This window comes from Megascapheus bottae, chromosome 2 (genome assembly GCF_031878675.1).
Source record: "Megascapheus bottae isolate mThoBot1 chromosome 2, mThoBot2.hap1, whole genome shotgun sequence".
Taxonomy (NCBI): domain Eukaryota; kingdom Metazoa; phylum Chordata; class Mammalia; order Rodentia; family Geomyidae; genus Megascapheus; species Megascapheus bottae.
The window spans coordinates 6730416-6746485 of record NC_143510.1 but is presented as its reverse complement, the minus strand read 5'-3'; the positions used below and the strand labels follow the sequence as shown (position 1 = coordinate 6746485).

Here is a 16070-nt window from a genome sequence, read left to right as displayed (position 1 = left end):
TCATTTGCTCTCACATACTCTTTTCAAAGAAATAGGTAATGAGACGTTGAAAATCTTTATTCAAGCATAAGTATGTAGCAAGAGCTAGTGATTTGGAAAATATTATTTGCTTAAAAATATATTTTATTGTTAAGTAGTGGCACAAAAAGTTTTCAGTTGATAACGAATGATTGTTGTCCTTAATGTACTATGTTGTCTCTCATCTCCTTTGCTGTCCCTTGGTTATCTCATATCGTTATAGTATCTCACTTTGTTATCTGATATATTGAATTTATTTGTATTTGGTTATTTGAAATTGGATAGGGAAGGGGGGAAAACCAAGACGGGTGGGGGGTGTTGGGGGAGGGTAATGGGTACCAAGACATGTGAAACGGTATCAATTTATGTGAATTAATGCAACTTCTATCTGGCAAATATCATGTAACCCTTTTACTAATTACAATAAAAAATGTGAAAAAAAAGTTTTCGGTTGAGCATGCTAGTTTCCTACCTGCTTGTATGTCTGCCCTTCTACCCTTTCTGATAAGTGCTGTGGGGGAGGGGCCTAAAGCCTTTTCCACTTTGAATGACTGACTTTACAGAGGAACCTGGGTTCCCTCCTCCCATTCCAGGTGTGATAAAGTGAGTAGCACTGCATCTTCCCATGTCACTCTCTACAGGCTACACATTAAAAAGAACGCAAGGAAACCTGAACTCTGAAAGCAAATGTCATTTAGAGAAGCAAAAGGGCCAGAGGTGAAAGACCGTAAATGAGCAAGACAGTGAGAGGCAAACTAAATTCCTCAGGGGCAGAATGAAGGAAATACATAGATTAGTGGCTCATGTACATTTGTGGCTACTCAAGAGTTTTGGAACTAAGGTTTCTAGTTTGAGAGCAGCCGAGGCAGGAATATCCACAAGTCTCTCCAGTAAATTGACAAAAGCTGGCAGTGGAGTTGGACTGCACTAGTCTCAAGCAAGAAAAGTTCAGGGACAGTGGCCAACCCAGGCTGAGTTCAACCCCTAGGACCAGCCAAGAACCAGAACAACCCACAGAAGGCAGTTCCTGAGAGGGTTGTGTACAATGAGCTTTCATATATTTGCCAATTTAATCTCCATAAAAACTTCATAAAGGGGCCAGGAGCGTAGCCTAGTGGTAGAGTGCTCCCCTAGAATGCACAGAGCCCTGGGTTCCATTCTTCAGCACCACATATGCACAAAAAGCTGCAAGTGGAGCGGTGGCTCATGTGGCAGAGCACTATCCCTGAGCAAATATCCAAGTACAGTGCCCAGACCCTGAGTTCAAGCCCCAAGACTGGCAAAACCAAAACCAAAAACAAAAGAACAACAAAACTCCATAAAGCTACTATCATCCCTATGTGAATACAATAATTAAGGATAAAGTACAAAATAATGTGTGCAAATATTATAATTAAAAGTATTTATTATGAAGTTATCCTTACTGGGTTATGACCTCCGGCTGGATCAACCCCTGGAGTAGTAGGGCATGACAATGTGATGAGGTTCCCGCCCTTTGCCCACCTGTCCATCTACTTATGATTCTTGTGAGGCTGGAAGTGAGGGGTGGGGTTTGCTGATTTCTCCCAGGTTTTTAGCTCACATGTGTGGAGAGGGAAAGCATGGAAATACTGGTACTGCTTTTTCCTAAAAAAGTGATTTCTGTTTCCTGAGTTCTGTAACACGTACCATCTATCTCCATTCTTTTACACCTTGAGTACAGATACACAGTCAACTTATTTCTTCACATTTTCCTAACACTCTTGTTTTTCTTTATCTCAGGGCCTATAAAAGAGTACCTAGAGCTAAAGGCTGTGGATGGGCTGTGTCTGATAAAGTATTACTCTGGTTTTATGTAATACATAGATAATTTGGCAGGGAGTACTCCTCACACAATCAAAGAAGAAATGTGACAGGGAATGCCTGTTAAGTTGGAAATGTTGTGAATTTCTCTTCAAAACTGTTCTTCTAATATCATATGCATATTTTCATGCACTGGAGATCAATTCAAGAACTTGCACTGTGACAGTAAGTACTCTATTTTTTAGGTACGTCCTAGACTCTTACAAGTAATACTTAAGAAATGTATGAATGGCTGGGCATCTGTGGCTCACACGTGTGATTCTAGATACTCAGGAGTGTGAGATCTGAGGATCACAATTTAAAGCCAATTGTTGAAGAATAGTGTGAGAAACTCCTATCACCAATTAACCACCAAAACCCAGGAGTGGAGTTGTGGCTCAGGTGGTGGAGTGCTAGACTGGAGCAAAGAAGCTCAGGGAGTGAGCCCATTCTCTGGGTTCAAGTGCATGCCATAAGGCCAGCACAAAGAACAAACAGAAATGCATAAAAGCAAACCTCATATTCTTAAGAAAGAAATTTATCTGTGATCTTACTATAATAAAACCTTTACTGGGGCTGGGAGTTTGGTCTACTGGTAAAGTGCTTGCCTAGCATGCAGGAAGACCTGGCAGGGTTCAATTCATTGGTTACCAAATATATAGAAAAAGCCAGAAGAAGTTCAAGTGGTAGAGCTCTAGTTTTGAGAAAGCCAAAGGATAGTTCAGGCTTGAGTTCAAGTCAGGACTGTCAAGAAACACACCTTTATAAGGGGCCAGCAGTTTGACCTAGTGGAAGAGTGCTTGATTAGCATGCTTCAAGAGCCAGGTTTGATTTCTCAGTAGCACATACATAGAAAATGCCAGAAGTGGTGTTGTGGGTCAAGTGGGAAATCCAACAACAGCACCTAGGATCTGAGTCCAAGCCAGGACTAGCAGTACATGGATAAATAAATACATAAATAAATATATGTAAAACCTTTACATCAAGAAATGGAACTAAAACTTGAACAGAGTGTTTATGGTCTTTTTCCACTCAAAAGTATTAAGTCTAAGAAAATTCTTGGAAACTACTGATTATATTATATCCTCATATATTTTTATGGTCTGTTTTCTTGCCAGTCCTGGGTTTGAATTCAGGGCCAGATCAGTGTCCTTGGCCTTTCCTCAAGACTAGCACTCTACCACTGGAGCCAGAGCATCATTTCCTGCCTTTTCTGTGTATGTAGTATGGAGGATCCAACCAGGGTCTTCATGCACGCTAAGTCAGCACTGTATCATTAGCCCAAACTCTTGGCCCTTATCATCTTTTTTAAGGCCCAACAACTATTCTGTCTCTTGATAGTGTTTGTATGTTTACTTCATCTCTTTCTAAACTTGCAATTTGTTTTGAGAAAATAGATTGTTTTCTTATCAGGATAGGTTTATCTTTTTTTTTTCTGTGTGTTCAATTGTGAGTCTTAACTCTGGGCCTAAGCAATTCAGCACAAGGCGAGGCCTCTACCACTTGAGCCACAGAGCCACGTCCGGTTTTCTGATGGTGAATTGGAGATAAGAGTCTCACAGACTTTTCTACCCAGACTGGCTTTGAATTGTGATCCTTAGCTTTTGGCTTCATGAGTACCTAGGATTAATAGTGTGAGACATGTGACCAAAAATAGTTCTCAAAATATTCCTCTTCCCATACCAAGCCATATATTACTATAGCCACAGTGAAATTGATGATCCTCTAGAAATGGCTTGAATTCCTGAACTCATTCATACATGTCATGCAGATATCACACTTCTAGTATTTGCATCTGTTTCCCAGCTGTTCCCACAGGATGTGTTAATCTATCTAATTGATACTTCCAGCCCTCTCTGTACAGTCTCTGTAATTAGATCATCCAATAATAATAAAAGATACTTCCCGAAATGAAGCAACCAAAGCTTTAGGAAGGAAAGATTCTTATGTAATGCCCAGAGATTTTCAATCAAAGGACTCTAGCCATCATCTAAATTATGGAACTTATGTTGAGGGTTAAAGGACTAAGAAGGTACACTGTTTTGTTTTTTTGTTTTTCTCTTCTGCCAGTCCTGGACTTGAACTCAGGGCCTGAGCACCACCCTTGGACTGTCTCAAGGCTAGGGCTCTACCACTTGAGCCTCAGCACCACTTATGGCTTTTTTCTATATATGTGGTACCAAGGAATTGAACCCAAGTCTTTGTGCATGCTAGACAAGCGCTCTACCACTAGGTGAAACTCCTGGCCCCACACTGGTTTTTAATGTACAGGTTTCTGAAGATACCACATGTCCTTTAAAACCTGGACAGATGCTCACATAGGAGTATAGCCTCCCTCATGTCAATAATGGCCCAGATGACAAACACTGAAGCTCTTTAACCATCTAATTAAAGCAAGAAATGCAAACACATAACAAATCCCTTGTGTTACTTAAGGCTACTGGTGAGTCCTGAAGCCCATCCATAGAGCCCAGTATCAAAAACTCCTTCTAGCCCTCACACTGGCTCAAGCTTGTATTCTTAGCTACTCTGGAGGCTGAGATTTGAAGACCACAGTCCCGATCAAGGCCAGGGAGGAAAGCTTCTAAAACTATTATCTCTAATAATTACCCAAAATGACCTGCTGTTCCACTGTACAGACCACTTTCCTCCTCCTCCAGTCTTCTCTTCCTCTACTTTTCTGTCAACCCCCAGCTGCTTCTTTTACTCTCTCTCATTCCCTTCCCCACCTCTCTGACCTTACACCCTTTTCTTCACTGACTTTCACTCATCTGTGGTGGCACTGCCTCGCCTCCTTCCCTTTGGTTAGTGTCTGGTGCTGAAGACATGGTTTCTGTACACATTCATTTTGTCCTATCTGACTGTCTTGTGTCTTTCCAAACTTTGCCTGATTTAAGAGACTAAATACTCAGTCTATGACCACACCTGGGAAGACCTCTTTAAGATCTTCACACCATTGTTCCCGCTGAGGATGGGGGCACAGCAGAGAGGGACTGAAGAACAACCCCCCCCCTCAAAAAAACTCCATTGGTGCAGACCTCATTTCTGACCTGGGGTGAATTATCAGTGTAATCATTGCAATCATGCTCTCAGGTACTGCAAGCCTGCTTTTAGGACACTGACAGCTCCAAACACACTTTTGGCCAGCAGATCTACATTCACTCTCCACAGCCTCCAGGACAACCTGTCACACAGAGCCAATTCTACCCTTCTCACCCTCCACACTATAGTCATTCCATCTCGTCTTTACAGAGACATTTCCAATACTTTATTTCAGCTTACTCCCCCTAAATTCTAACTCCCTACTACAGGTCCACTACCTTCCCCTACTCACAACTGCTTGGAGGCCATCAATCTCCTTCTACCTTCCCTCACCACCATTCCCAACCTATCTGCAAGGTACACCACTTCAGGGAAGGAAGCTCCCTCTAAGGGTGTCTTCCAATCAGGGTATACTATTGTAGATGACACAACAACAATTGAGGCTAAACCTCTTCCACCTCACACCACAACTCAATAGGCAGAATTTACTACTCTTACCCAGGAACTCACACTGGCACAAGGGAAAAAGGTTAATATCTATGCTAATAGAAAACATGCCTTTCTCATTAACCACACTTCTTTAGTCCCCTGGCAGGAACAAGGATTTCTGTCTACCTAAGAGGGTTCCATTAAAAATGGATAACTTAGTGGGGCCCTCTTGAGCTAACATATGGCTACCTGGGATTACTCCCTATCTCTGCCCAGCCATTGGACTCCTCACCTCTAACCTCATACACCCATCTCTCTACCCTTTACATAACTCTTCTACTTACCACTCCAAGTGACTTTAAGGTGCATCCAGGTGAAGGTGTCCTCCTTTAAACCCTCTCTCCCAAGAATGTACAATCAAAACAGGAGGGTCCCTCCATGGTCACCATCACCAACCACACTGCTGCAAACCTAGAAAAGTCCTCTTACTACCATCACTTTCTAATCAAGCTTTTCCAAGAGTTCCCATCCCCTTCTCAGAACCCTACAACTCTCTCACCCTTCTCCTCTGTTTCTCTGATACTGTCCCCAGCATACCTTAAAATTCCAGGCCAGGAATGAGGCCTAGTGGAAGAGCGCTGGCCTAGGCATGCAAGAAACCCTGGGTTGATTCCTTAGTACCACGAAAAGAGGTGGTTCTCTGGCTCAAGGGGTATAGTGGTAGCCATAAGCAAAAACGAAGTCAAGAAAAGTGTCCTGTCAAGCAGCAGGAATGGGAAAAATTTTGGTTTTCCATGTTCTTCTTCTACTCCATCATCTATTCCAGAGTCAACTAGTGACTCCAATCTCATCTTTCCAGGATGCTTTCTGAGCAGAAATTCGGCATCCAGTAAAAGACACTTCCATTGTGTGCAAAAGGTTTAAACACAAAGTATCTTGTTGGACATGAGCAGGTTCTCATGAGTCTAAAGCTGGAGGTGTGGCAAAGCTTGAATCAGAGCTCAGTCCTCAGCCATACCCATGCACTGAATAGAGGAAAGCCTTTCAAATACAAGGCCATCTACACACCTCTAGAAGCCATGAGTGTGCTCAGTGCTGAAGGCCTTTACCTACTGCTTGGCTTTTCTTCCTCATGGTAGGACTTGCACTGCGATAAAACCCTTTTATGTAAAGAACTTGAGAAAGCCTTAGGCAGTACAACACAGGCCAACCCATAGTACCTCCCACCCCGGGAGAAGCCCTGTGACAGTGTGGGCTGTGGAGAGGCCTTCAAGTGAAGCTCCCAGACTCACCCCACAAGTGACTCACACTGGGGAGCGGCACATGGGGACAAACAGAGCCCTCCAGCAGAACAGGAACCTCATTCAGCACTGGCCCCTACATCAGGTAGATGACATTAACAAGTCACTTGTACACACTGTGCACTTTGGAGGGACACACAGGTTCAAACCACAGCAGAAAGAAATAAATGCACATCTAAAACAGACTTGACCACTATCTTGAACATAGAGAAGTCAAACAGAGTAAACTCTCCAATTAGAGAATGTAATTTGCAAAGGGCAAGAGCTTTTGCATTTTGAAATAAAAATATTATCTAATTTTATCTTCAGTATTGACTGTGATTTAGGTACAAAGAATATATTTAACAATGTATTTGGGTATATTGCCACCTGCATATATCCTGACAACTTATTTCACAAGGCAAATTGACTTAATTTCTGGTAAATGTGCTGCCGAAGTGATCAAATGAATTTATTTTCCTTCTTTAGTCCTGAAGCCTGAACTCAGGGCCTGAGCACTGACTTTGGGCTTTCTTCAAGGCTAGTGCTCTACCACTTGAGCCTCAGCACCACTTCTGCCTTTTTCTATGTATGTGGTATATACATATGTATGTGATTTTTGTTGAATACATGACATGTGAAATGGGACATAAAAACCCAGTTTTAATTAAAAATGTCATGGAATCCATCCAAAAAACACAACAAAACAAGAAAACACTACTTCATGTGAAGCCCGACCTACAGAAGGTCTAAAAGGTTTAGCATTTTCCAAAATCCAAATAAGACTCCTTGGAAGGAACATTCAAAGAGCAAAGGAGACCTTGTCAACAGTCTCTGCAGACACACAACTCTCCTGTTAGAGCGCAACAGCCTTCGTCTGGGCTGCTGTTGTCAGTATCTGCCACATTCACAATGAACTTGACTTGCAAGAGAGATGCCAGTTGTACTCTTCTCATGACCAAAGTAATTGATAGAGTGAGAACTGATTGAATATAACCCATGGGAACCAGATAGATTACCTGCAGCATCACTTAAAAAAATATACAGTGCACTGCCAGATGTAACAACTTCCAGCAGTTTCTTTTTGCCTTATTTCAGGGACTATCAAAGCCCTCAGCAGAGCTATTAAAGGTGCATATATTGAGTCTCCACCATAAACATGCATAGGCTCCTGGCTACATGATACAGCAATATGATTGAATAAGAATCCTAACAGTGCATTCGAATAGCCTTCAGTGAGGCATGTACAACCTCCCCGGGGCAGGCTCCAAGTTTTTTATCAAGACACATGCTTTCCAACACTTGCTGGACCTCCCTGACTTCCATCTTCAGCAGACCGGAGAAGTGTGAGGGGGCCTGGGCAGCAGGGGCCTGGGAGGCTGCCAGAGTCTTGTTCTGGCACTCTGTAAACCAGTTCCTGCCGACTGAAACCTATAATTCTAGCTCTGCATGCAGAGGAGACCTAGATGATAGAGGTCCTGAAACCAGGCTAGGTAGAAAAGTCTGAGAGATTCTATCTCAAAATAATCAGCAAAAAAGCTGACTCAAGTGTAGGGTGCGAGCCATTGGCAAAGTAGCCCAGAAGCAGTGCAGTGCCCAGAGGTCAGACTCCAGGAACAGCAGCAAAAAAATAACAAAAATGCAAAGAGGGCGTCCCTTCTCAGTAGTAGCATGCTTATTGTTTTGCCAAATGTTACTAAATAAAAACGGTTTGTTTTCCTTATGAGAAGGTATCAACCATATGAAAATGCCACTAAGGAAACAAATAACTCAATGTTCTGTCTTTTAGACTGTAAACATCTTTGAAATTTCTGACATAAATGGCACATACGACAGATGTTTTGTCAGTGGTTTGGGTGTCAGTGAAGGGGCACTGATGGTGGGGCACAGCATGTCTGTGGAAAAGCTGCCTTTTGGTCTCCCCTGCTCCACTGAGAACCGAGTCCTGTCTTCTCTAAAGCCAAGTCAGACCAACATCGCATCATTCCAAGCTCTCTCCTGCATGATACCTCAGTTAGCAATCTCTCCTGATACTGCACATATCTGATTATTTTCACTTACTTGACTGTCCCTGACTCAACTTCTGCATAAACTCCCCAAAAGATAACAGAACTGAGGTAGTTCAACTTTTCAAATATGTTAGAAGTCAGCTATTTTAGCGCCATGGAAGTGTAGTCATTTGTCTTCCCTTATATTTTCCTTTCTAGCAGAGAAATTGTAAATACAAAGATGAGGTGAGGAAAGAAAGTTCATGAGACTCTTAAATTCAAATATCACCACCTAATATGCAGCAGTGGATGTATGGCTCTGGTGATAGAGCTCTAGACTTGAGCAGAAAAATTAACAGAGACAATACATAGGCCCTGAGTTCATCTACACATACTCAAAAACATTCCCTCCATTCATATCTAATTAACAAATTCTCATCAATATCAACTTGGAGGTAAGGGTCTTGAGGACTTTCCTGCCAAAGCTAGTGTGATCCTCAGATCTCAGACTCCCAAGAACCAAGGGTTCTAGGCATGAGAGCTTTAAAAATTAGTTATACAAATAAGTTTCAGTTCAACATATGAGTTTACCACATGCTTGTATTTAACTATCATTCCTGCTTTTAAAACAAGACGGTCTAGCAGTGCTTCTAAGGTCTCCAGTTTTGGATGACTGATTTCACCCAGTTACTGTGGTCCACCTTTCAGTTTCCAGTGTGACCAGGTGGACAGTGCTGCCTCTCACGTCGCCCTCTATTGGCAGTAAATTAGAAGATATAAACGAATCCACCTTGTGGGGTTGTGTGCGCCATGTTGGTGAAGGCACACCCAGGCGTCTGGAGCTCCGGGCCCATCGGCTCTGCTGGCTTCAGGCTGCATATTAATAAAGAGCAGTGGGAAAACGGCAGGGGGAGGGGGGCCACTCTCCCTCCCACCCCCCTCCCCAAACACACTCCTTTCTGCTCCGTTGTTTCTGCCACCCTCGGTGGGGCCTGCAAATGCCACCCGGGTTCGTCCAGCCTCTCCGGATTGAATGAGGGCAAGAGGGAAAGGCCGACCCATTGCGCCCTGGCAGGCTCGCCACCGACTACAGCAAGCACCTCAGCGTCAGCTTCCACAGGTTTCCCTTGGGTCCCAAAAGAAGAAAGGAATGGGTTTGCCTGAGTCAGCGAAAACCTTGTGTGCCAGGAAAGCGCACTTTTCTATGTTCAAAACATTGTGAAGCCTCACGTTTTGACCTAACAGGACAAACTCCACGACTTAAAATGCAGCTGTGCCAACCGTTTTTGATTTCTTTTAACTCACATAGAGTCTGTGAAACTCAAGTCAAGGAATCTTTTGAGGAAAAATGACAGGTGTACTACAGCCGGACCAGCTAATTTCAAGTCAAATATTAGTCAACAAGTACTACTCGAACACAGTTACGCCTTTAGGAACCCTAGGGAGGCAAAGAAGAGGATAATTAAGCTGGAAAAGGAAATAGCAAGTTTAAGAAGAAAAATGAAACATGGCCTCCAAAAAGAACGCAGAGCAGCTCAAAGATGGGTCAAAGCCACATGTTTTGAGAAGAATTTAGAAGCAAATAACCTGTGACCTAAGGGCACATTGGAACCCGGCTTACCGACTGCCTTAAGCAGTATTCCCTTGGAGGATTTCAAGATTCTTTAAACAAGATTAACCACACCAAACACTAGCACTTCTCTAAATCTAAAACAAACCAGAATACCTGCATTTAAGTGTCTTGCACAGAACTTAATATCAATCCAGCATTCTTTTCAGGGGTTAACATTTATGGCAGTTACACCAAACTGAATACTTAGGAAGTTCTGTATCACTTAAGAAGACCTGATTACAAAAACAAAGAAAGAAACTTTTAATGAAACTTTTATTTGAAAATAAATGGAAGTGCCTTACATGAAAAAATGTACTAGAAATTTTGCTAGGAAATTATGTTGGCCAGGTGCTTGTTTTGGAGTTTAAATGAAACAGCCTATGACCTGTATTGTGTTTAAATTAGAAAAAATTCCTATATAAAAGTTGGATATTACATCAAATTAAGATGCTACTTAGTTTTTAATCACACTAATTGTGACCTTAAAACTGCTGGACTTGGAGTTAATTAAGTCATAATTGACACTGGCTTGAAAATTTATGGAACAAAACAAGATGAGGTATAAGACACCTTTTTTTACTTTAAAATGTCTGCATTTTTAAATGAGTAAAAGTAAACTTACCATAGCCTTGTTTTGAAAATAATATTTTTGAATGTGAAGACTTTTAAGTTATCCAAAGTAAATAAGCCCTCAAGTACCTCAAAATAGCAAAAACATCATAATTACCTTCTAAGAAACATGTTGTGAAACTGCAGAGTTTGGGATCTAGCTTTTATCTTAATAAAAGTAAGTATGTATTATTCTTTTCTCATAATAAAAATATCCAACTTTAAAGATGGTGCATTAATGAGCAAACATTAGCTATAACGTATTAGATATACTGTGCAACATGGGCTCTTCTTCTAACTACATGTTATTAGCATCTCAAAAGTAGTGAATCAGCATAGTAGACCTCTAATTCCCTTTTCATAAACCCACAGTAAAAATTAATCACAGAAAATCACTTATCCATGTTACAATTTAATTTATTTTACAAATGAGTTTACGTTTTATCTTTCTTTTTCTAGGTCAGACAGAGTAACCATTATTCAAAAGGGAAATAAAATGTAGTTGTTTAAAAATGCATGTTAACATGTATCTACATGTATATATGTAGATACATGTGTATCTGTGGCCAGCCTATGCAAAATGCTAATTAGTTTACAGACTAGAGGTATCAGACTATTCTTACGGTGGCCACTTGAACAACTAAAGGATCTGCCTTATATCACCAAGTGTACAATAAGGATCTTTTTGTACAAAAGGACGCTGCTTTTGGCCTGAGTTCAATCCCCAAGCCCAACATAAAAACACAATACAATTACCAAATAAATGGTAGAGTGATGATTTCAGAATTATTTACATTATTTTCACAACCCCACTAACCTTCAAGTGTTATAGCAGATCAACCCTACAATCCAATGTCACTCAACGAATGGCCTAATTAAAGTTACATAAACTCACAATGGATGTGCCTTCATAAACAATTTATCATATCTACAAAAGGAAAGACAAAACACATAATTCAGATCTAAAGCTAATGGAAACATTGTTAGTTGTTACATGATCAATTTCTATAAATATGAAAACACTAAATATATGATTGGAAATATTAACCTTAGAAAAATAAGTATAACATTCATAAGTGAATTGCGCACTCAACCAACGCAACCTTGAGGATTATTCTGGCCCAGTGGAAAGAGGAAACACTAAGATCATCTCTGATGTAGAGTTGCTTCTCCAGTTTACAACTTCATGTGTTTTCAGGATGTTTCTTGGACATGCACACATTACTGTCACTTCATGGTTCTACTTTCCACAAGTAGGTCTCCTCTACTCTGTCAACCCGAAAAAGCCACTGTCATCCATCCAAAGCTTTTCCAAGGTAAACCAAAGTCACTTCTGTGTTGCCGTATACAGCAGAAACGGCTGGATATAAGTAGGCCTTTGGAAGTCCTCTGAAGGCCACCCCCAGGAACTCAGATCCACGTTCAAATGCTAAAGTCTTATCTTCCATGTCCAAGATGACTCGAATTCTTTCTCCTATCTGGTATTTTGGTGCATTATTACACTGTGGAAAACTGCCATTGACTTCACCATTATGCAGTAGATTATTGTCCACCAAATTCCAGCCCCTGCTCTGGTCGTCACTGCCCAGTTTTCTTTTGCTCTTCCTAGCAAATCTTGTCTCGATATGAAGATGAGCTATTGTTTTGTCTGGAATCTTTTAATTCTATTCTGCTGCATAGGACGCTGCTATGCATTTAAGAGATTTATACTGCTTTGGAAACGTCATTGGCTCTTCCTTAGCCAGAACTTGATAGACAGCGACATCTTGTGGTGCCAAGGGGTAATGATAACAGTTTAACACTTCCACAAGAAATGTTTTACATAAATTTTTAGAAAAAGCTAAAATGGGAGAAAATAAAGAAAAATGTCAAATGATTGTGTGAGGAAATAAGCAAATGATTGGATATTGTATTAATTATTTACAGATATTGGTGTCTCATGGCTGTAACCTTTTTTGGCTTTTGTCTATCTTGGGGCTTGAAGCCTGGGCCTGGGCATTATCCTTGAGCTTTCTCAAGGCTTGCACTGTACCATGTGTGCCCTTGCACTACTTCTGGCTTTTTTTCTCTGTATGTGGTACCGAGTAATGGAAACCAGGGCTTTGTGCATGCTAGGAAAAACTCTAACACTAATCACACTCGTGGCGCATGGATGTTATCTTGTGTATATGCATGCATATGTGAACCAGTGTTGAGTCTTGATGTCCTGTGCAGATCTCCTTTTGGCATTTTCTAGGTTGAAAGGGAATGTAGGACATTATATGATGCAGACTTTGAATGTTGTCAGGATTAGCTCAGCATCATGCAGTGTTGCAGTGTTGCAGTGTTGCAGTGTTGCATAGGAATTAAGATATCAACTTGAAAGGAACTCATTAAAGCAAAGCTTACTTCTGCAGAAGGCTGTGCCCTTAGTGAAAGATCTGTTAAAGAAGCAAAGAGCAGGCAGGCTGCTCCCTTTTCATCCGTAACTCAACAAGTCCCAGCAATCCTCTCCCATTGGCTGAATTCAGGTCCCTCTGCTCCCAGTGGCTGATCTTAGGTTCATGACCTGCAAACCCATGTGGCTTAATTAACAGTGTGTAACTCAGATTCAAAGAGTTTCTAATAGGGAGCCTTAAAGTGCTCAAGAAAAGGATGTATGCATCCTATGTAACTGTCAACAGGAAAGCCACCTGATTAAAGCAGAAGCTTTTCAGAAAAACGATTTTCACAAGATTAATATGAAGCAGAATGAGAAAGCAGGGAATTAGGGGAGGAAGCACCATGATGTTGTGGGCCTGTGCATGTGTTCCCCACTTTTTGGGTGGGGGTCATGGGGATTGAATTTGGCCTAGGCACTGTCCCTGAGCTCTTCAGCTCAAGGTTACAGCCTACACTTGAGTCAAGCCCTACTTCCCTTTCTCTAGAGGTTAATTGGAGATAAAAGTCTCAGGTCCTTTTTTGCCTGGGCTAGCATTGAACCTTGATCCTCAGATCTCAGCCTCCTGAGTAGCTAGGATTGCAAGTATGAGCCACCACACCCATCTGTGTTCTCAACATTTTATCCCTTTACCTTAGAGTTCTTTCTTCACCTTAGAGATCAGAGGAAGAAATACTTGGAAATTTTGCAGGAAAGGACTGATAAGGGGGTTGTTGCCCCTGGAGATACAATTGCTGAATCATTATTATCATTCTTATGATGAGATTTTCATTATCCTTGTGCTTGTGCAATGGGCTTTAAATTGAAGACTTTTCAAGAAATTGTATTTATTTGGTACAGAGGAATTGAAGCCATGGTTTCATGCTACCCAAGCAGTCCACCACTAAGCCACATTAGTAGCCCTGATTATTGTCATTTTTACGAACATGGGGTAAGTGAACACCAGAGGCTCCTGCTTTTATCTTAGATGCACAGTAGGCTGAGCAATGTGATTTGAAGCCAGCCTAGGTAAACAAATTCTCAAGAACTTTAAGTAACCAGCGAAAAGGGAATGGAGATGCAACACTGACCTTGGATGCAAAATCCCAAAGACAGTGTGAGGTCAAGCCCCAGCAACTGTAACAATAAATAAATAAATAAATAAATATATAAATAAGCAAGCAAGTCCTATGGCCTGGAGGAGGAACAGAGTGGTGAAGGCCACGAAGGAGTCAGCAAGAAGCAGCACACCTCTGCAGAGATGATGCAGAGAGTGCTTTGGGTTGAGAGCCCTGCTGCTCTGCTCACCCAGGGAGCCAAGGGACTGGGGTCCTGAGATTCCTTTCCCATCTGCAGCCTCAAGGCTCTGAGAGGCTGCTCCAGGCATGGTTCCACAGGAAGAGGCTGCAGAGTGAGGCCTGGTGGTGAGAATGACCTCGTGGGGGAGGCTGGCCCTCTCCTTCCTTTCCTGTCAGCATTGTGTCCTGAGCTGGCAGGATGGACCGGTCCTGGACACACACACAGTGCACGTCACCACCACAGGTTATAGAATTTCAGATTTTGTAATTAGAAAAAGGAATTGGAATATTATATTTTATTATATATTATAAATATAATATATATTATATTGTATTTATTATATTTTATTCTACAAAAAATGCAACACATACCACTTCTACATGTTTTGATATAAAATTATACATGGGTTTTATTCTACCTATATCTGTATAAGGCATTTTCATTCTCCTATTACATTAACTAATTTTGGATGTACAGTTTTCAATGACTGCAAATCTTCATACCTGCTTTTTTTCAAAATGTTCATCATACATAACAATTTCATTTTTATTATACTTGTATTCTGGTCTCTAATGGGAATTTACCTGTTACACCATTTATAATATAAAAATGTTAGCATTCAGTACTACCATATACAGTGCACTGCCTTGTGAGGAATGCAGACTTCTCAATATATAAATATATAATAAAATAATGGTTATATACAATACAATAGTAAAAACTTATAGTATTACAGGGATCATCTAATATAGTAATTTAAGGAATATCAAACTCTTGCACACTGCCCAAGTTGCATGGTGAAGAAACATCTTTTGTCACAGACCTTTCCACCACCAGTCCTTCCCCTCGGCACTTCACTGGAATCTTCATTCTTGGTTCAGGTTTGATTCCACTGCTCATATCAGTCTCCCTCTGTGAGTTCTGAACATAACATTGAGTCAGTCCCACGAAGGCTGGGGCATAGTTCAGTGTCCTCTGACAAAGGTGGACTGTGAATACACTGTCACTCACCTTACACAACCAGTATCACAAATACAATGATATATTATGTTTTGGAGATAATGTCAATACCAAGGTATAAAGTCCGTGAATAATTTAGAAAGCACAAAACTGTTAGGAAAATATAAAGTAACCACACATGATGAGAGAGTAATGTAAAGGTATTCCATTGTCCCCAGTTGGCCTCTGAGGGAGGTTGTTTTTGAGGAGTCCACCCTGGATGTGATTCTTCCCTCGGGCCCTAGGCTCTGCTGATGGCACTAGAGTTGGTCCAGTTGCCCAGGGTCTGGGCATTGTGAACTGCAGTTCGCTCTTCCATGAAGAGACCTGAGAAGGCTGGGTGTAGTGGACTCGCCCATGTGCCTGTGCCAGGCAGAACCCCAAGGCACTGCTTGTGCCACGCTGTCTGGCCTTGTTGGACCGGGGCGACAGGTATTTGGGGAGTCATGAATTGGGGTGACAGTGGTGGTATGGGGACGCGCCCTGCCCCTCTCCTGGTGGCCCTCAGACCTCAGGGAAGCACCATGACCTCCACCAGCTCATCGTTGGCCAGGCTGGGGAGGGCAAACATGTCA

The 16070-nt window shown here is 41.6% G+C and overlaps 1 pseudogene; it reads left to right on the top strand.

The window, feature by feature from the left end:
* The first annotated feature begins 6633 nt into the window (after positions 1-6633).
* Positions 6634-10246, top strand: LOC150066317 (THAP domain-containing protein 2-like; annotated as a pseudogene).
* Positions 10247-16070: the final 5824 nt, after the last annotated feature.